Genomic DNA, 22,014 nt, shown 5'->3' on the forward strand with positions numbered 1-22,014 from the left:
TTCCTATCCAATAACTTGTAGGGAGATGTTCCATACCAGGGACTGGGAATTTTGATTAATAATCCATGGCTTCTAGAAGAATCATTCGTCCATGGAGAACACATCCATTTAACACTTTTAAAAAGATAAATATTATACATTATTTAGAGACTGGCTCTCTCTGTAGTCCTAAGTCTCCTAGAGCTCACTGTGTAGACCAGGCTGGCCACAAACTCAGAGTTCCTCCTGCCTCTGTCTCTCAAGTGCTAGCATTAAAAATCTGTGTTACCGTGATGCCTGGGCCAAGCTTGTGCATCTTTAATAAAGTTGTAGGGGTACATCTGGCTTTCCCTTTGTTTACCCACCACCCACACTTTGTGCATCTCATCCCTTTCTTCATTTTCAGACCTTTCCACCGCCATCCCCTTCTCTTATGCTTTCCTGTCCTGATGTGTTCGGTCTGCCCTGCCCCTAACAGCCCACTTCTGTCTCTTTATATTGTGTTTGACTTCTAGGAAAACAACTGGGCCAGTCTTAGGGTAGAAATTTAAATTATTTTTGGGACAGGATCTCACTATATAGCTGATTGTCCCGAAACTCACTATATAGACCAAGCTGTCTTCACACTCCAAGAGACCTGCCTACTTTTGCCTCTGGAGTACCAGCAAGCTAGTCATTCAAATTTAAGTTATCTCCTATATTGTATTGGTATTTTTGTCTTTATTTTTGTTCTTTAAAAAATGATTTTATACGTGGGTGTTGTGGCACAGGCTACTAGCCTTTAATCCCAGCCCTAGGGAAACAGAGGCAGGTGGATCTCTGAGTTCGCCTGCCCTACTTAGTAGTTCTAGGACATTCAGAGCTACACACAAAAACCCTGTCTTGGAACATAAAAAAATTGAAATTAAGTTTTTTTTTAAACGTATGTAGGCATTTTGTCTGCCTGTATTTCTGTGCACATGTATGTGCCGTTCCCACAGAGGCTAGAAAACACTGGAAACCCTTGAGTTGGGGTGTAAGAGGCTCCTTACCTGCCTTTTGAATGATCATTTCTTCAGCCCTGAGTTTGTCTTATTGAGAAGGGGTCTTGGGTATCTGGCCATGAACTTGCTATGTAGCCAAAGGTAACCTTTAGTGCCTGATCCTCCTGCCCCAGGTGCTGGGTTACAGATGTGTGCCATCATGCTCAGATCTTTCTATCTACTATTTGTATTTTTATTGAACATCTTCAACTGATAATATAGACACAATATGTGTATATTAATAAGGTAGCTTGTGATATGTTTCTGTCTTAGGGATTTTTTTCTTTCACAAAACATCATGACCAAAAAGCAAGTTGGGGAGGAAAGGGTTTACTCAGCTTACACTTCCATGCTGTTCATCACCAAAGGAAGTCAGGACTGGAACTCAAACGGGTCAGGAAGCAGGAACTGATGCAGAGGCCATGGAGGCCTCTTACTTACTGGCTTGCTTCCCCCTGGCTTGCTCAGCTTGCTCTCTTATAGAACCCAGGACTACCAGCCCAGGGACGGCACCACCCACAATGAGCTGCCCCACCCCCCTTGGTCACTGATTGAGAAAATGCCTTATAGCTGGATCTCATGGAGGCATTTCCTCAAGGGGGGCTCCTTTCTCTGTGATAACTCCAGCTTATGTCACGTTGACCCACAAAACCAACCAGTACATTTCTAAACCTGTAGTGTGTCCTAAGTCAGGTTAAACATGCCTTCTCAAACACCTGCCATTTCTTTATGATGAAAACATTCAGAATCCTAGCATTCTGAGATGTGCAGTATGCTGAACCTCACTTATAACCACCTCTCTTTGCAATAGCACAACAGGATTTCTTAAATTCTATGAGTACTCATGAATCCCTCCATTTCTTTTCCCCTACAACTCTCCCCGTCTGTAGGAATCCTACTCACAGCTTTGCTGAGATTGATTTTTTAGTTGTTGTAATTTCTTACACTCTGCAGCCCTGCATGGCCTTAACCTTTTTTAAAAATTTAATTTAATTTTATTTATTATGTATACAGCGTTCCATCTGCATGTATGCCTGCAGGCCAGAAGAGGGCATCAGATCTCATTACAGATGGTCGTGAGCCACCATGTGGGTGCTGGGAATTGAACTCAGGACCTCTGGAAGAGCAGTCAGTGCTCTTAACCACTGAGCCATCTCTCCAGCCCTGGCCATAAACTCTTGAAAAATTAAATTTAATAATTTGTATGTGTGTGTTGTATTGCATGTGTGTATAGGTGCACATGTAAATGTGGAGGCCATGGGTAGATGTTAAGTATCTTCTATTCTCTGTTATTTATTTTTGAAATAGTTGCTTTTTGACTTTTTCTTTTTGTTTGATTTTGTTTGTTTGTTTGTTGTTCTTTTTGTTTGTTTGATTTTGTTTTGTTTTATTTTTGAGACAGGTTTCTTTATGTAGGACAGGCTATTTGGAACTCACTAGGTAGACCAGGATGGCCTTTAACTCATAGAGATCGCCTGTCTCTGCCTTCCAGGTACTGGGATGAAAGATGTGTGCCAACATGCCAGGTTCTAGAAAGATTTATTTTGTGTGTGTGTGTGTGTGTGTGTGTGTGTGTGTTGGTAGGTGTAAGTATCCTCAGAGGCTTGGACTGTTGTCAGATCTCCCTGGTGTAGCAGTTAGAGGTGTAACCCATCTGTCATGGGTGCTGGAAACTGAACTTAGGCCCTCTGAAGAGCAGTGCATGGTCTCAATTGTGGAGCCATCTCTGCAGTCCTCTGCTGTGTTTATTAAAACAGCATTTCTTGCTGACCAGCAAGCCCAGAGGATCTGTGTTTCTCTGCCTCCTGAACACCGAGTTATAGATGTGTGTCATTGTGCCCTCCTTCTTACACAAGGCTTTAATATGGTAACTCAGGTCTTCATCCTTTTACAAGGTTACTCACTGAGTCCTTTTCCCAGGCCCCTAGTCTCCATAGTTTAATTAGCAGATAAAGTTATAGGTTTCCCAGGTCGTTTCCATGCCTGCTTAGTTGTGGTTGGTTGCCTACCTTCTGTCCCTATCATCCACATCCCCACCTTACCCTTCTGCCCCTAGTATTCCTCCTCTCACTTTTATATTGCAGGATTCTGTTACCCCCTATATCCCCCTGCTTAAGGCCTCCCCATCCCATGGATCCACTCCTTTCTAGTTTTCTGGCCCCTACACTTAATTACACATAAATACATTTATATAATAATTAGAAGCTAGAAGATTGGTTGTAACTGTGTCTTATGGCAGATCTCTTTTCTTCCGTTTATTTATTCACTCCACAACAGATCACAGACCCACTTTCCTCCTCTCCTCCCAGTCCCACCCTTACAAATCTGTCCCCCCATTTTCCCTTCCTCCTCTTCTCAGAGAAGGGGAAATTCTCCTTGGGTACCACCCCGTCCTGGGACTTCAATTTCCAGCAGGACCAAGCTCATCCTCCTACTGAGGCTTGGCCATGCAGTCCAGTTGGGGGAAGGGGATCCAGTGACAGGCAACAGAGTCAGTCAGAGACAGCACCCAGCCCCAGCCCCAAGCTCTAATTGTTAGGGGATCCACAAAAGACCAAGCTACACATCTGCTACATTTGTGTAGGGGGCTTAGGTCCAGCCTCTGTGTGCTCTTTAGTTGGTGGTTCAGTTTTGTGAGCCCCATGGGCCCAGGTTAATTGACTCTGTAGGTCTTTTTGTGATGTTCTTGACCCCTCTGGCTTGTTCAATATCCCCCACTCTTCCACAAGACTCCCCCAGCTCTGCCTGATGTTTGGCAGTGGGTCTCTGCATCTGTTTCCATTTGTTGCTGGATGAAGCCTCTCAGGAGACAGTTATGCTAGGCTCCTGTCTGCAAGCATAGCAGAGTATCATCAATAGTGTCAGTGGTTGGCTCTCTGCCATGGGATGTGTCTCAAGATGGGGTAGTCATTGGCTGGCCATTCCCTCAATCTCTGCTCTATCTTTATCCCTGCACATCTTGTAGGCAGGACAAATTTTGGGTGGAAGGTTTTGTGGGTGGGCTGATGTTTCCCCTCTCCACTGGAAGTCCTGCCTGGCTACAGGCGGTGGCCACTTGAGTTTCCATATCCCCAACTACTGGGAGCCTCCCTCATTCTAGGTCTCCAGCTAAGTCCCAGAGATGTCCCTTACTGATTTCTCTTCTCACACCCAGCCTTATACCCCAACGCCCAGTTTTAATCTTTTGAGAGACTACCACATTGGTTTCCACAGTGGTTGCATGAGTTACTAAGGGTTCCTCTTTCCCCACATCTTCAGCATTTTTGCCATTTTATCCTTGATGACTGCCTTTCTGACTGGGATTAGATGTAAGATCAGATGTAGTGTTTGCTTTGTGCTGATGGCTAAGGGTGTTGCACACTTTAAAAAAATATTTATTGACCATTTGTGTTCTTTTGAGAACTGCCACTGGCCCACTTATTGGTTGGCAGTGTTTTGGGGTTGGAGGGGGGTTTGTTTGGATTTGATACATACCCATGGTTTGCCTTAAACCCACAGCAGTCCCACTTTAGCTTCCTGTGTCCTGGGATTGGTGGTGTGTGCTATTGTGCGTGGCTCTTGTTCATTTTTAACGTGCTTCTGCCTTGGCTGCTCACATTTCTGTTGCTGTGATACAGTTCCCTGACAACAGCAACTTAAGGGAGAAAGGATGCCTTTTGGGTCATAGTTCCTCGCTACAGTCCATCATGGCGGAAGTTCCACCCCGGCAGGAAGTCCCACCCCGGCAGGAAGTCCCACCCTGGCAGGAAGTCCCACCCCGGCAGGAAGTCCAATCCAGGCAGGAAGTCTTAGGGCGGGAATGAATGAGGCTGAGGATCATGCTGCACTACAGTCAGGAAACAGAGCTTGGCTGCTGCTCAGCCAGCTTTCTCATTTTTCTGCATTCTCAAACATCAGCCCAGGGAATGGTACTACCCACCTACATTTAGGGCGGTTCTTCCTACATCAATAACCTAGTCAATACAACCTCATGGGCATGCCCAGACCTAATCTAATTAAAGTTATCCCCTACATGCATGCCTAGATGCTTGTTTCTTTGGTGATTCAACATTCTGTCAAATTGGCAATTATTAACCATCATAGCTACTCAGAAAATCTCTCCAGGTCACATTTCGCAGCCCATTTGTCTTTGCGCTCTCAACATTTTTTTTTTCTAGCCTAGTATATGGTGTTTGATAAATAGCCAAATGGATGAAAAGAGACCAAAAATACTAATCTTGTGTGTTCAGAGTAAGAGATTTTATTTTTCTGGTCTTGCTCTCCACTTCTTCTGGGACTGCTTTCTCAGGCACATTAGTGGATGTGCTTTGATTCCTTGGGTTTCTATGAATGTGACTAGAATTGACCTTATGTATAGGAGCCCCCTTTGGTTGTTACAGGAGTTAGGGAACTAGACCTGGTTTAGTCAGCGACTTCTCTAGCAGGAAGACCCCTGAGAAGAGGAAAATAAACTATGGCACGTGTTTAGGTCAAACTTAGCACAGGTCTTACTGTACAATGAACAATATGCTTTTCCACAGGAAAATGCCCTTGCACCTGAAGGTTGGATAGAAGGAAAGGCACCTCTACTTTTTGATTTTAAAAAACCCAAAAAAAAAAAAAAAAGAAAGAAATAAAAATATAATCTTCTATGGTTATAGAAAAGCTCTTAGCATAACTTTTTCTTCTCTCTGATGCTTAGGCTTGGTCATAAACACAGAAATGAATCGTGCCTTCAAACCAGCGCTCCGCGTCTAGGGAGACTCAAAGCCAAGATCTGTTTGCCTGGTTGGGATAGCAAAGAACGGTACAGTCTTTTGATGATCTTTTCTGGTGAACTGTCTGCCATTTCACCTGGCACCTTAGTCAATACTTGTGGATGCTGGTGGCCAGTTATCCCCTGGCATGGAAGGGAACAGGGTTTTCAGCAATTAGCGGACCATCCTTGGGAGATACATTGTTGGCTTCCTCTACATCCCTTACGTTCGAGGCCCTATTGCATTCATGACTCAGGTCATATCTGGATGTGTACAAGTCGGAGTCATAACTGTTATTCCCACAGTTACAGCGACCAACTTGGGCCAGGAGGGGATCAGCTGTGTCACAACCAGAGTGGATTCTCTACCCCGTTATGAGTCCCATGGCCTGAGCACTTCCTTTTTCCTTCTTATTGCAGATTCAGGTTCTGAACATGAAGAAGCCAATGACCAATGGATCATGTGAGTGTAAGGATACAGGGAAAGGCAGAGACTTAAACATGAACCCAGCTATAAGCAATGAACAATATTTATCATGTGGCTTAGGATGTGAGAAGTACATCTCACAGAGGAAAGAGGCAGGGTCCCGAGACCTGGACTGTTTAAACCCACTTGGCTTTGTGAGAGAGATGGCCATGTTGAAGAAAGGTCAGGATGTTAGATCTGAAAGAAATAGTAGAGTTTGTCAAATCACATTTCTCCTTGCTCATCAGGAGACCAAGATACACAGAGGATCGGTCAGCATGAACGTAATGAGACTTAACCAAGTGACCTAGAGGTCACTTGGCAGGGTGATGGGCAGTGGCCGAGTGGCTTGTGAGTGGGTCATTAGATACATGACAGATTGGTGAACCATGGACTTGGGCTTCCAGGGTACACCAGGCACAGAGAGAGAGAGAGAGAATGGCCATGGCTATAAGACTCTGTGCATGTGAGAGTCTCCCCTTTCCTCTTCCACCAGTGCTTCTAAATCTCTTACAGATACAAGAAGGAAAAGGGGAGAGACCATAAGGATAGTGCTACCAGTTGAGCTAACTAAGGGTGACTTAACTCAGTATTGTCCACCTGTGAGTGCTGGTGCTCATGTACCAAAATTCAGCTAGCTCATACATGAAACCTGGAACATTAGGTTAGTCACTGTTTGTCCATTTAAAAAGAAGACAGAATTTACTAGGTGATGGTGCACACTTTTTTTTTTTAGATTTATTTATTTTATTTATACACTATAGCTGTCTTCAGACACACCAGAGGAGGGCATCGAGTCCCACTACAGATGGCTGTGAGCCACCATGTGGTTGCTGGGAATTGGACTGAAGACCTCTGGAAGAGCAGCCAGTGCTCTTAACCGCTGAGCCATCTCTCCAGCCCCCGGTGGTGCACACTTTTAATTCCAGCATTCAGGAGGCAGGGGCAGGCAGATCTCTGAGTTCAAGGCCAGCCTAGTCTACAGAGTGAGTTCTAGGATAGCCAGGGCTACACAGAGAAGCTTGGTCATGAAAAACCAACTCTATATATCTTTAAAAATTATTTATTTATTCTCTGTGTGTTGTACACCTGCAGAGGCCCAAAGAGAACATCAGGTGCCTTGGAGCTGGCATTACAGGTAGTCGTGAGCTGCCTGATGTGAGTGTTTGGGAACCTAACTGAGGTTCTCTGGAAATAGCAGCAAGAACTCGTAGTCACTTAGACACCTCTCTAGTTCCCAGTAAATATAAATCTTTTAAAAGTTTTTTCTATTTTCTTAGTCTTTCCATGGACTCTGTACAGCTATATTTTCCTGAACCACTGAGAGTAAATTGCACATTCTTTCCTCTTGAAAGCATCAGAATTTCATAAGAACAAGGCTATTCTCTTACATAACATAGTGCAGTCATCGAGTACAGTAAGTCTAACATCTGTGTAATGCTATAATCTACCATCTGCAGCCCAGCTTATTAATTAGCGCGAGCATCCTTCGTGTCACTTCCCCATCTCTACTACAGAACTGAGCCTAGGATCGGATTGCACTTAAACCGTTATCACGTTCATTTCACCAGGAGCATTCCCCCCCCCGCCCTTGCTTTTGATAATGAAGAGTTTGATTTGTATTTCAGAACAATGACAGAAAGAATAGTAAGAGTGACCAAAGATCAAAACTGCAGAGGCAGGACTGAAAAGGAAAAGGTATCCACAAGCAAAGGGATAAACCCATGTTTAAAATCGCAGCGTCTCTACGGAGCTCTTCCTGCAGAATGTGCCAACGCTGTTCACTGCCCTATTCTTGTGACAGTGAAAGGTAAGGCAGAACTTCATCACAAGTCATACAACACGACTATTGACCGTTGTCTCTGAACCCCAGTGAGGGCATCCGGGAACAGGCACGAAGCAACGCCTTCACCACACTGAAACAGTTTGAGATCAACTTCCTGTATGGTTTCACACGTCAGAGCACAGAGTATGTTTATCCCTCATTATATTATCCTTTCTTTTTGTTTTCTTTGAGTGTTTTTTGAAAAGCATACTTAAATTCTTTTTCAATTTAGATTATTATACTTAATTAAAAAATTCTTTGTCGGTTTCATATATGTGATAAATTTTAGTCCTTCTCATCCCATATTGTCCTGTCTTAGTCCACAGCCTCCCACTGAAACTCTTCCTCCCTTTGTCTCACCCCCCCCTGTGTGTGTGTATGTGTGTGTATGTGTGTGTATGTGTGTGTGTGTGTGTGTGTATGTGTGTGTGTATGTGTGTGTGTGTGTGTGTGTGTGTGTGTCCTGGTGAGTTTAACTAGGACTGTCTGCATAAGCATGGATGGGAGGTGATTTACTGGAACATTCATGACTTCCCAGAGGCTACACCACTGAATAAAACATTTCCCTTGTCCCTGGCACCCATTAATTGCCAATAGCTCCTCAAGGAGGCATGGGACCTCATAGACTCTTCTTCCATTCACAACGGCGTATCAATGAGCCCAGTCTTGTACAAATCTTATGCAAGTAACCACATCGGCCATGGTAGCACTAACCACGTCATGTGCAGAAGATGTTCTCAGCACTCCTTCACAGTCTCGAGCTCTCACTTTCTTCCTGACCCCTCTTCCATAGTTTTCTTTGTGTACAGAGTTTAGCAAAATCACAGTAATACTCACAGATTACTCACTAGGGCTGGTGACCTCCCAAGGCATGAGGTTCTGAACAGATTTAAGTCAAGCACCTCACTGAATCACTGACACAGCCTTCTTCCTATCTCTTCTATGTTTTTCTTCTAAGGACACTTGTGATTACATTAGGCATGCCCAGATAACCCAGACAACCTTCTTATCCTTTTTTAATTGAAGTTAATTTTTTTTTTTTTAACGAGGTCTTGCCATGTCGTCTAGGCTGGCCCCAAACTTCTAGGCTCAGATAATCCTCTTACCTCAGTCTTCCAAGGAGTGGAACGGTAGTTGTGTGTCACCATACCCAACTTCCCCAGTTAGCAGCTGTCAGTCTTCCTTACCTTCTCACCTAAGTCATAGCCTCTGGGAGATTGGGCACTGACATCCATGTGTATGTGACAGAGGAAGGCTAGAATTCTGACTGCTACAGGATGTATTTTATCCATTTTCTGTCTGGAGAAAACTTAGGTAAAGACAAAAAAAAATGGAAAATGAAAACTCTTGGACTTGCATCAGGAACTGCTGAAATGTAGCATTGTTTGTCATAGGAAGCCAGCAACTGGTGACTCCAAAGAAATCGTGACAGAAAATAAAAGCTCCTGTAATAAAGCTCCAATTAATGGCAGAGAATGCAAATTCTCACTGCTCCAAAGAGAGAAGGATGGTGATTCTCCTCTACCTTTTAAGACTTATTCTGACCCCACATACCTGCATATGTTAGCAACCAGGCTGACCACCCAAATTCCCTGGAGGACCCAGGTTCATTTCCCAGTATCCATATGGTGGTTCAGACATCTATAACTTCAGTCCCAGGGGATCTGATGCCCTCTTATGTCCTCTGTGGATATTGCATTCACACAGTATATAGACATATATGAGGGAAAAAATGTCCACAGGTGTAAAATTAAAACAAGGACAAATAAAATAAAACAAGATGAAGTAATGATATATGCTACAACATGGACAGATTTGAAGATGTTATAGGAAGTAAAAGAAGCTACTTACAAATGGCCATATAGTATATGGTTTCTCATCATATATAGTATATGAGAAGTCTGGAATAGGCAAGTCTATAGATGAAGAAATCAGATTAGTAGTTGCTAGGGGCTGGGAAGGAGAAGGAAGAATAGGGTCTGACTATGGGTGGCACAAGGCTTACTTTTGTGGTAATGTAAACCTCCTGGATATTAGATGATGTCTTAGTGTTCTATCGCTATGAGGAGATACAATGGCCTTACTTACAAAAGAAAATATTTAATTGGGGGATTGCATACAGTTTCAGAGGGTTAGTCCATGATCATTATGGTGGGGAGCATGGCAGCAGGCATGGTGTTGAAGCAGTAGCTGAGAGCTTACATCTGATCCACGGGCAGCAGAGAGAGAGAGAGGGGTGGGGGCTGACTTTGGCTTTTGAAACTCTAAAGGGTACCTCCACTAACACAACTCCTTCAACAAGGCCACACCTCCTAATCCTTCCCAAACAATTCCACTAGCGAATCAAGTGTTCAAACATATGAGCTTATGGTGGCCATTCTCGTTCAAACCACCACAGATGATGATTGTTGAACACCATTGAAAACACAATAACCCCCTAAACTCCCCTAAACTGTACAACTTAAATGAGTGAATTGCATGTAAATCACATTTTACCAGAGTCACTGGAAATACTAAGAGGGTTATGGAGGCAAATGGATTGATGACCATTAGGGTAAAGAAGACCTCCATTCCCACCTTACATGCTTAGTTCTTCACTTCACTTCCTCCCTGCCCCCCACCTCCTAAGTCTCTCTTCCTCTCCCTCCTACCTCAGTCAACGGATCACTAGCTAAGGCTAACCCTGAGTACCATGGAGACAAAAATGGTTAACATGCTAGTATGGAGAGCCAACAGGGCTCACACTCCTATGTGGATTATGGGGATCCCCCACATGAGAGGTACTTCTCTGTAACTCTTAACACAATTTACTTGTTTGAGAACTCTGGAAATCAAGGAACAACAGAAGCCAGGTGGAGGTGGGAGGATTCCTCCCTGGAACCTTCAGGTGGAACATGAACCTAGTGACTCCTTCCTCTTGCACCCTTGGTCTCTAGGATGTGGAAGACCATTCATCTATTGCTTCAAATAGCTCATTCTGTGGTCCTTACTATGACAGTCCTTGCAAATGTATGCATTTGGTGAGGATGTTGGAACAGGAGGGTATGCAGTAATTATAAGGACCTGCGGTTTTGGGGATTCCCATTTCTTAGATGTGTGCCAGGCTGGAAGATGGTGTTTCCTATTTATCGGTTTCAACATGGTCAATAACTAATTAGTAATTTAGATGGTAAGTAAGTCCTGTCACCTTCTATTCCTAGATGATAAATAAGTCCTGTCACCTTCTATTTCCCACAGTGAGGGCTTCCCCAGAGAGGATTCCCTTGTGTCTGAAGGAACACGAAGCCCCTGAAAGACTTCTCAATGGCTCCAGGGTTGGCACTTACTTTTTCTTCTCTAGATCGCTGTTCTGCACCTCCAGATGAAGTCTTTCCCTTTTTTTTTGAAAAGATAGTCTCCTTGATCATTGCAGCTTTTGCTAGGTTTTTCTTTCTGAACCTTCCCTCCTACGTGTCAACATCTTCTTCTCCTCCTGGGATTTGTTCTCTTATATTTATGACTTAAGTGTCTGCTGTTTTTCCTTACTCCTCACTAAAACTTGATGTTTATTTAGGACCTGTGTTTGGTCTTTATAGTCTACAACTCTCTTGGTTAATCGTCCAGTTCTCTCCTGTTGTGGTAAAAAAGAAAAATGTGCCACTGGTCTGCCTGTATCCAGGGGGTCCCTCTCTCGCTAGTTCTCCCTCTGGTGGCCATAAGAACTAGTGCTAATTTACCTCAGTGGTGGCTCCACACTGGCCCCCAAAGTACTCTCTGACCTGGGCGGTCCGTGAGCTGGTCCCGTGTGGCACCTTTCCACACTGCTTTGCTTTCACTCACAGTTCCCTTGGCGGTTGTTACCACGACAGACATACACATCCCAATTCCATGGCGGGCTTGGTGCATCCCGCCACTGCACCTTCTCTTGAACTCTATTGAGTTGCCACATGAAAGAACACACCACACAATGACCTCTGATCCAATTGATAAGATAGAATTTGCCCATCTAGACAGCACAAAATCCTGTACACACCCATTCCTTAAAAATAGTCATAACAGCCTGTATCTATGCCCAGAGAAGAACCTTAACATCTGCGCCATGTTCTCCAGCTCCCTCTCCCCTGCTTCTCCCTCTCTTTCTAAAACCTCTGTTCCCGCCTCCCTTCCTTCCCGTCCAATGACAGGCCTCGTTTTATCTCGTCTGCCTTCACCTGCCTAACGACATCAACCTACATCTCCACTTTAGCTGCTGCTCTCAGTGTGCCTCCTACCTCTGGGGCAGTTTCCTGGTCCAGCTTCCTGCATTAAGCTCAGAGTTCCCACCTCGGGTGCCTGTGACTTCTGTCTCCATTTGATCCAAGCCCTTTCCCCATTCATTGCCTCTGGCTGGAATCACAGAATCACATTTCCAAGTAAAAAAGTCATGCAGAGGGGTTCTTTTTGTCTATTTCTTGAGGCAACATCCCATATATTTTTATTTTTGTGTATTTTTGCCCCCCCTTTTTTTTGTGTGTGTGTGTGACAGGGCAAGGTCTCACTGTGTCACCCAAGCTGGCTTAAACTTGCAGCAACCCTTGCCTTTGCCTTCCAAGAAGCTAAGATTATACACATGAGACATTATGTTTGGCCAAAGGTTTTAATGATTCGAAAAAGATATTGAGCAGTTTTGAGGGAGAAATAGAGAAGAACGAAAGCTATCCATGAAGTATGGCTGGTGACAATGCAGGCATTCGCCATCAACAGACCATGAAAACTGGTCCACACCAACTTCAGCATGCCATAAACAGATTCTAGGTTACAGAATATACAGTTTGGAGGAAATTATAGGCAGGACTGTAATATATTCAACAGCATCTTCCAGACACTTTTGTGTCTCTCCCATTCACTCTGTAGTGGAACAACATAGGGGTCCTCTCTTTATGGCCACCTCGCCTCATCTTCATGTCAAGCTGGGGACTTTCGAAGGCTTTGAAAGTCTACCCAAGGGGCAGAAAGTTAGTTTGTGCTGGCCCCCATCCTTGACCCTTCATTGGGTCCTGTTCTTTGTCTCTGCAATGATGCCCTCTCAGCTCTGTTCTTCATGTATGCCAGGAGCAAATGAATCTAGCACTCTATGTTAGGTCCTTGAGTTTTGAGGCCACTACTCTACTCTGCCGACTCTCACATAAGGGATTCGACAGAGCAGAGTCCAGCAAACAGGTCCATGAAATCAGGGACAAAGAGAGGTACAGTGAGTGGTTTAGGTTTCCTATTTTATTGTTCAGAGTTTTGGGTATGATAGTCACTCTCTACCACGGAGTCCAGGCTAGGCCAAAGGGCCACTTCCCCCTAAAAACCTAACAGTATTTATGGGACCAGAGGTGAGCATGGGGGTTGGAGAGGTGGACTAAGAGCTTATGTATTAGAGTTCATTTTAAATGCATGAAATTATCTGTTTCCAGCGTCCCGTTGCTAAAGATACTGAAGTTATGATGGACATGAGGCTCCAGTGTGGACTGATGAAGATGCCTGGCTGCCTGATGCTGGCTATGTCCCCTGGTGCATTAGTGTGTGGCGTGCTCTTGAGACACCCAGTAATGATTATAACCATGCCCTAAGCAGCTCTGGCCTCATCTCTGGCAGCCATGTCTTAATTAGGTGGGTTTTAACTCTTCATTATGCAGCCACCACGTTTTCCTTAACAGAATACTTTAGTTGTTTTACGCAATTAGAAGGAAGAGGCTCACAGGAGCCATCAAATTACAAAATAGATACGACAGAAAAGACCATTATTACCTCTTCCTCACTGTCCAAATTTCAGCAGCAATCAGGGCCTCACATAAACAGCCCTGCTGACATTCTTTAGTTGACAGTCTCCAAGGACAGTGCCGGCAGAGCACTGCACTTTGCTCTTCATAAAAGCAAAAGTGATTAGTCTGCTATGTAACCTAATCATCTGAAAAATGTAATTCCCACAGCAGCGTTTGCTATTAGTGCCTCGGAGAAGAGCAGCTGGCAGATAGGATTTTGACACACTGGGTTGTCCTAGCACACACGAGCCGAATGGATGCCTCTCCACGAAGGGGCTGCTAACCCTATTGTGCCTGAGAGAAGGCGCTCAAGGGCCTTCCCCTGAGAGCAAAAAGAGGGGACCTGAGCCTTCCCAAGCCGTCTTTTACCTTTCACCCACTGGATGGGTTGTAGGAATAAATGCCGAGTAAGCTTCGGGGTAGGAAAAGCCCCCCCCCCTTAGATGATTGAGGTTCATATGAGGCATTGGAACAGCACCCAGAATTTCCATTCAGCCAACACTACATCTTTCCTGGGAGCCTTGGGCTAAATGCTAGATGTGTTGGTTCTGGCCTCGAGGAGTCTTTTATTTACTCTGGCCCATTAGTCGATGTCTCCAGTTCTCTTTCTCAGTTATATGCAGTTATGCCCTTTGCTTGGACTATTTTGGACTAAGTCGAATGACTCCAAATTTGGAAATGCTAACTTTTAATGTGTTAAGAGGTAGGGTCCTCCCCGGTGTAGGGGATTGTTGGGGGAGTCATTGGGGGTGGTGTGGATTGGGAGGGGAACACCCTTCTAGAAGGGGAGGGAGAGGGGCTAGGGGTCTGATGGACAGGAAACCGGGAAAGGGAACAACATTTGAAATGTAAATAAGAAATAGCCAATTTAATAAAAATGAAGAAAAAAAAAGAAGAAAGAAAAGCATAGACTCTGAGACTAGATGAACTTCAACTGTTTTCTCTAGGATATCCCAGTGACTCCTTGCAAGGCTGATGTCTTCATAAAGGTGTTATTCTGACTCAAACAAAAAAAAAAAAAAAAAAAAAAAAAAAAGAGGTAGGGTCCTTGGGAGGGAATTAGGTCCTGAGAGTGTGGCCCCGGAATGGCATTAGTGCTCTTATTAGAAGCAACCCGTGGAGCTTGCTCTCTTCCAGTGTGTCTACCGTGGAGGGTACAAATGCGACAGGAGCTACCTGCCTCACAGGACGTGCCTTGCTCTTGGGTCACACACTTGTAGAGCCGTGGACAATAAACCGTTGTTTAAGCAATCCACGCTAGGAGCTCAGTTGTAGCAGGCTTGGTGGGGCACCTGTTTCCTCCTTGTAACACAGGATCAGTGAGCGTTCTTCTTACTGCATTCAGTCTACCCTGCCTTACTTGTTACAGCTATGTAGACTAACCATCACGATTGGTGGCAGGTAATTTAAAGATGCTGTACTTGACACATAATAGACCTAGATAAAGAGCACTTTGGCTCCCACTTCCCGTTTTCAAGGTAGACATGTGACAGAAGATGAGTTACATCTCTCTACCTTCAACAGAGAGGCTTCCTTTTTGCAGAGGATGGTGTTAACTACAGAGGCCTGGGATTGGTCAGCGTGCAGAGGGTAAGAGACTGAAGAGCTCCAAATGGCACAAATTCTGAGCTCCCTGAGGCTCAGAATTCATCCTGGGAGAGGGGCAGAAGGTAGTGGATATTGGCAGTGAAACAGTACTTCCTAGACATGATAGGGCCATTGCACATGTGAATCACTGAGCTCTGTGCCTAAGACCTGCAGAAAATTCCTACCTTAGACAGGCATTGGCTCAGGAAGTCCCACACCAATCGGTGATCACTGAGGGAGAAAGAATGGGGTTTCTTCAGGGATGCACCCCCCCCCCAACGGCTACCCATGCTTCTATACTCATGCACATACAGGCAGCACGAAGTGGATTCAATGGCTTAATAAAAGAGAGAGAACATGAAGTTGGGAAGGAAAAGTGCTGGAGGATTACGGGAAGAATTGGGGAGGGGAGGAAATGGGGGGGACACATTTGATCATAACACATTCTCAAGTTTTAAAGCTCTCAATTTATAAAGATTTGTTTTATTTCATGTGCATAAAAAGCATTTGCTTACATGTATGTCTGTGCACCACGTTCATTGTAGTATCTGTAGAAACCAGAAGAGGGCAGCAGATCTCTTGGAACTGCAATTACAGATGAATGTGAACCACCGTATTGGTGCTGGGAACTGAGCGTAGGTCCTCTAGATGGCCAGTAGGCGTTCTTAACCTCTGAACTGTCTCTCCAGACCTTGAGAAACAATTTCTAAAAAGACATCATCTTTTTACCACTTGTCTAAAGAAAACAGAGGTGGTTTCTAGGGCACCAATAGTTTGGGCACATGGCTCAGAAAGGGAATGACTCCTTACAGAGGATTTGGAGTCTGGTTCAGTTAATCATGACTAATGTGGCTGAAAGTTTTATATCAGTCGGACTGAATCTCAGTTACCTGTGTAGCACAGCAACTACTAGTGTTCTAGGTGGCAGAACACAGACCTTTAAGTCCCATGTGAGGCTAAACATGCACATATACACTGAGGCATAGATTCATTTGATTTTGACTTGAACAGTGTCTTAGCAAGTCCCACTGACATCTCTATGAATCCCTGCACCCTGAAGAGGTGGTAAGGAACAGCTGACAGACATTTTGATCCTCCTACCTAATTTAAACTATTCTTGACTCATTATCATGCAAATACATAGCATGAGAGGGAGTCATGGTATTTTTTTAGTTAGGTGTCTTAGGGTTTTACTGCTGAGAACAGACACCATGACCAAGACAAGTCTTATAAAGGACAACATTTAATTGGGGCTGGCTTACAGGTTCAGAGGTTCAGTCCATTATCATCAAGGCAGGAGCAGGGCAGCATCTAGGCAGGCATGGTGCAGGAGGAGCTGAGCGTTCTACATCTTCATCTGAAGATTGCTGGTGGAAGACTGATTTGAAGGCAGTTGGGGCAAGGGTCTTAAGTCCATGCTCACAGTGACACACCTACTCCAAAAAGGCCACACCTCCAAATAGTGCCACCTCCTAGGCCAAGCATAAACAAACCATCTCATTAGTGCACCAGTGAGAGCTACATAAAAGTCACAGAGAGGGGTTGGGGATTTAGCTCAGTGGTAGAGCACTTGCCTAGCAAGCGCAAGGCCCTGGGTTCGGTCCCCAGTTCCGAAAAAACGAAAAGGAAAAAAAAAAGTCACAGAGAATATTTTCCCTCCAGACATTGAAATTCATTAGAAATAAACATCTTCTGGTATGTTTTCTCTGGGTGGCAGAGAAATGAATGAATCAACAAATATGGTTGTCTTTCCTGATATCTTTAGCAAGCAGGGTCTCACCATGTAGCCCTGGCTGGCTTGCAATTCACCATGTAGAGCAAGCTGAGTGCAAACTCATAGAGACGGGCCTGCTTCTGCCTTCTGAACTGCTGAGAACCACCAGGCAGAACAACAGCTTGATTCTTTCTACTTTGTTTCTTCCTTCCTTTCGACAGGGTCTCATGTAGTCCAGGCTAGCCTCTAATTAGCAGTAGCTGGTCTTGATCCTCCCTCTCCCACTTCTTTTAAATAGTTTTTCGCTATTTTCCGTGGTTTGGATGTTTTGCCCCCGTGTTAGATCTGTGCACTGTTGGAGTGCCCTTGAAGAGGGTATTGGCTCCTCTGGGAGTGCAGTTACAGATGCTGCAATATGGGTGCTAGGAATTGAATCCAGCCCTCCTGGAAGAGCAGCCAGTGGTCTTAACCACGGAGCCATTGCTCTAGTCCCCTGCCTCCATTGCTCCAAATCCAATCCCCCCCTCTTAATGTTTTTAGTTTTTCCAGGCTCACTATATAACCTAGGTTGTACTGGAAGTTACTGTGTAGATAAGGCTGGCCCCAAACTTTTAGTGATCCTCCTGTGTCTGCCTCCGCATTGGTGAGATTACAGGTCTGTGTCACCATGCTGGGCCCACGGTCTACTTCTTTCCCTGTCTTTCTGCTTTCAGGGATGGGAGGCAGGGCAGCTCTTCCAAGTTTTGTTTGGTTTCTCTAGGGTAGTGGTTCTCAGCGTTCCTAATGCCAAGATCACTCAGTACAGTGCCTCGTGTTGTGGTGATTCTAACTTTAATTTTCGATGCTATTTCGTAATTGTAGTTTTGCCACTGTTATGAATTGTAATGTAAATTTCTGTGTTTTCCGAGGGTCTTAGGCGACCCCTGTCAAAGGACCACTCAACCCCCAAAAGGGGTCGCGACCCATAGGTTGAGAACGCTGTCTCTAGGGACTTCTCAGAACCATTATGAGGATTTGGTTGTAGGGTGTAGTGATACATGCAATTTGAGTAATTTATTAAATCTTCCAGCTTTCTAGATAAGCATGCGATTAAGACTCTAGAGGGCCACTGGATTATGGTTGGAACCCTTTGGGGAGCATGACTTTTCTAAACCTCATGTTTCATGTCATTAGAGTTGCATGATGGTCTTTTGTTTCCTGGGTGGCTTTGAACAGCAGACCGCCCAGGTCTCCGGCAGCAAAAGACTCAGCCCAAACAACTGACCAAAACCGTCGCTGGCTGCGCGCTGCTGCGGATCACTCCTATTTGCTGCAGCTGCCGGTGTTTTCCTGCTCCAGCCCTGCTGGGTCTCTGAAGAGGCAAACTGCACATCTTGCCGCGCACGGCCTACCTTTGTGCAGCCATTCACTCGTCTATAAAATGTTCTGCGCGTACAAAAGCAGCGGCTGAGGGGACAGCTCTGGGCGAAGAGTCCCGGGAGCCCGCGCCTTCTCCAGCGGGACCACGCGGCTAACCCTGCCTGGGAAACTACCGCAGAGTTCCTAAGAGCCCCAAACTCTCCCGTCTCGTCGCAGCGTGCTCCCCACCTCCAGACCCCCAGGTGAGACTAAAACCAACAAACCCCGAGGCTAGCAGACAGCCTCCGACGCCTGCGGATAATCCCGGAATTCCACCTGCATTTTGAATGTGTTTTGTTCTGTGGAAAGAAATGTTGTCAGATCTTTCCCCCCACCCCCTTCCTTTCTTTTTCTTCTTTGTTTTTCCTTCACTTTCTTTTCTGGGAGTGACATTAAACATTTCCTCTGGGATGGGGTGCAGAAAATCAGCTGGATTTTGTTTTTTAAATCTGTGCAAAAGACTTAGTTTTAGTGCAGTATATGGGGTCCCAGAACCGCCTTTTACCAACCGGATCACCACCGCAAGCCTTCAGTCTGCCGTAGAGGAATGGTGGCTGAAAGCCCATGGCGCGCATGCGATGCTGCAATTTGTGGGTGTCTGTTTCCGCATTTATATTTAAATACATTTCTCTGGAAGAATTTTTAATTGGAGATTTCGCCTCGAGATGTTCAGATAAATCGGCTAGGGAGCCAAACCGAGTTACTTCACTTCGTAACCAACCTTTCTTGCAGTTCTTTTTTACTCCCCCGCGGTTCTTGCCCCGAAGCGATCCGTAAAGCGAACCTACTCTGATACAGTTTGAAAAGTGCATTTTGTACTTGGCTCTTTCTTTGATCGAATTAATCTGGGCCTTTTTGTAGTTCTAAATGAGGCCTATGGGCTGACAATGTAGCTGTTTAAAGGGGGATTTTAGCGGATAATAGCCAATGCAAATAGTGCCATGAGAGTGGCAAGCCGCTTTCGTACTTTCAACCACATAATAACTGCAAAGAAAGCTTTTAAAATGAATTGAAATTTTGTGGCATGCCATCTGGGATTATTTGGGGGAAACAGTTTTGAATACTGCAGTTGGGCAAAAGAATGGAGGTAGGGACTAGCCCCTAAGCTGACATGTTTCAGATGGTAACCTTATGCTAACCGGTACAAAGTTGCCTAGCTTCCCCCCCTACTCCCCCTCTCTTATTTTCTTTCTCTCGGATTATCTGCAAAAATTCTCTTTGATTGCTGGTATTTGGGTCTGAAAAACTTTTCTATTGTTGAAGAATTCAATTCAACCCCTGCAGCTGCTGATCCCCTTATTGTCCTCCTCGTTATGTGTAGAGACTCAGATGAATGTAGCCAAGCCTTTTAGTGCCTTAATAGGTGTCTACATAAAGGTCATTTCTTCTGCCGTACTTGTTTTAACAAAAGTTTATACACAAACAACGACCACAGCCTAAAACATTCACATTAATCAATCTCCTGATGCAGGTTGCAAAAACTGCCCAGAGCTGTGGCCAAGGCAAGTAAACAAAAAAAAAAAAAATTTTTTTTTCTTTTGTGGATGTGTTTGTTGCTATAAAACAGAAAAGAGTCCAAGAGGTTTCACCAAGTGCAAAGTGTTGCGTTGTTTCCAGCTGATGTGATCCGCTCGCTCGGAGGCTAGGATGTGGTTGCAGTTGTACCAGGTGAAGGTGGAGGGCAGTGCCGGGATCAGGGCAGAATTTGTTGGGTTTTCTCTTCTTGCCCCACGGCTGCTCTCAGCTGCTGACAAGAATCTCTGCAGGAAAGGATACATCAGCAGCACCAGAAATGAGACAACTGCAAAGACTCGTTTCCTTGTCGGTGTAAGTTCTGATGAATAAAAGAGGAGCGCAGTCTTCCCTTTTCATCTGTTTCAGGGAGAGTTGCCTTTAGAAAGAAACCGCTGCCAGTTGGAAATGTGAGGATGCCAATGTATGAATTGAACCCGAGAGGCAAGCCCAGGTTTCTAAAGGACGTTAGTGCTGAGAGGGGATGGCCCAGCACGGTCCACGTCACGTGGGAATCACAGAAATCTGGCCACGTGAGGGTAGGAGTGACGAGACCCACCCACAATGCCTCCCGGGAGCAAACTTAGAGAGCTTGCTTCAGATGGCGACTAATTCAGAGAGCGCCTGGATCCTGTTAGGTCCTTGGCCAGGCTACTCAGCCAGTCCCTCAGGGATAAGTTCTGCGATGCCTATCTGTGTGGGTTTGTGCTCCTGTATCAATTTAGATCTGAAGATGCCTTGGGGGCTTAGAGAGCACTGAGTAGCTCCAGGTTTGGCCTCTCTGTGTGGTTGGTTCTTCTCCTAACCCTTCTTTCACTGTAAGGGTCTCTTAGCTTCTCACATTTAGAGAAGCTCTCTTAAACACGACTTCTTGGCCATTGGGCTGGACACTGCTTTTTAAACTTTAATGACCAAACGGATGACCTAGCGATCTTGGTGCACATTTCGAGTCATCTGGTCTGGAGTGAGGCCTGGAAACCCCACACATCTACCAAGCTTCCTCTTCAGGCCACTGTCGTCAGGAGCTCTAGGTTCTAGTTTGCCTGAAGATGAGGTACAGCTCTCTAAGAGGATGGAGTGAAAATGCCCCCTGAGACAACTTACTATCAGTTTCTGAATTCTAAGAGCTTTAGAGAAGATTAGAAAGGGTTTGGACAGTTATCTTACGATTTGTCTTGCACTTGCTTGGATTCTTTAATTTCAAGCAAAAGAGACAAAGTAAATCATATTTCGTCCCAATCATTGACCCTCCCCTCTTTGTTCTTTTTTTTTTTTAAATTTAACTTTTTATTGGTTCTTTGTGAGTTTCAAATCATGCAGCCAAGTCCCACCCTTTGTACCTACCCTTGGCCCTTGTAAATTGTGCTCCCTCAAAGAAAAAAAAGTATCATTGTGGGAGCTGTAGTGTGTCACAGTACACCCTTTTGCCCACACATTGTTTCGTGCAAATGTTCATTGCAATGAGTCATTGGTTTGGTTTGAGGCCACTGGCTTCTGCTACACTATCATTACTGGATCTTCTGGGGGACTCCTCTTGGATCCTGTTGTTGTCTGTGTCATGGAGATCTTGCAGCTTTAAATCTACAGGACCAGCCCCTTCACTTGCCTCAGCCTTTCATCATGAGGTAGATGTTGGGTTGGGGCAACCCAAAGCCCTTGATCTGGGCCTGGGTTGTAGCTGAGCTGGTCAGCATGCCAGATCTCCTACACCCACACCACCAGGGTAAGCTGTCCAGCACTGCCTGGGCTAGCTCACCCAGAGCTAAGCTGGCACGGGGCAGTGTTGCAGTATAATTAAAAAAGTGACACGACCAGTTCCACGTGTCACCACTCCACTCTGGGCCCGTGGTACTCTAGGACCCAGGCACTCGCTCCCTAGTGTTATTTCTGAAACCATAGGGCTATATAGAACTAACCTTACTTTATCCCAACAGTGGCTGGCTTCAGCGAGGCACCACACCATGTTAGCCTAGCTACCTTCTGGCTCCAGCAGTCTCTCTGCTTCCAT

Source organism: Rattus rattus, chromosome 6 (genome assembly GCF_011064425.1).
Source record: "Rattus rattus isolate New Zealand chromosome 6, Rrattus_CSIRO_v1, whole genome shotgun sequence".
Classification (NCBI taxonomy): Eukaryota; Metazoa; Chordata; class Mammalia; order Rodentia; family Muridae; genus Rattus; species Rattus rattus.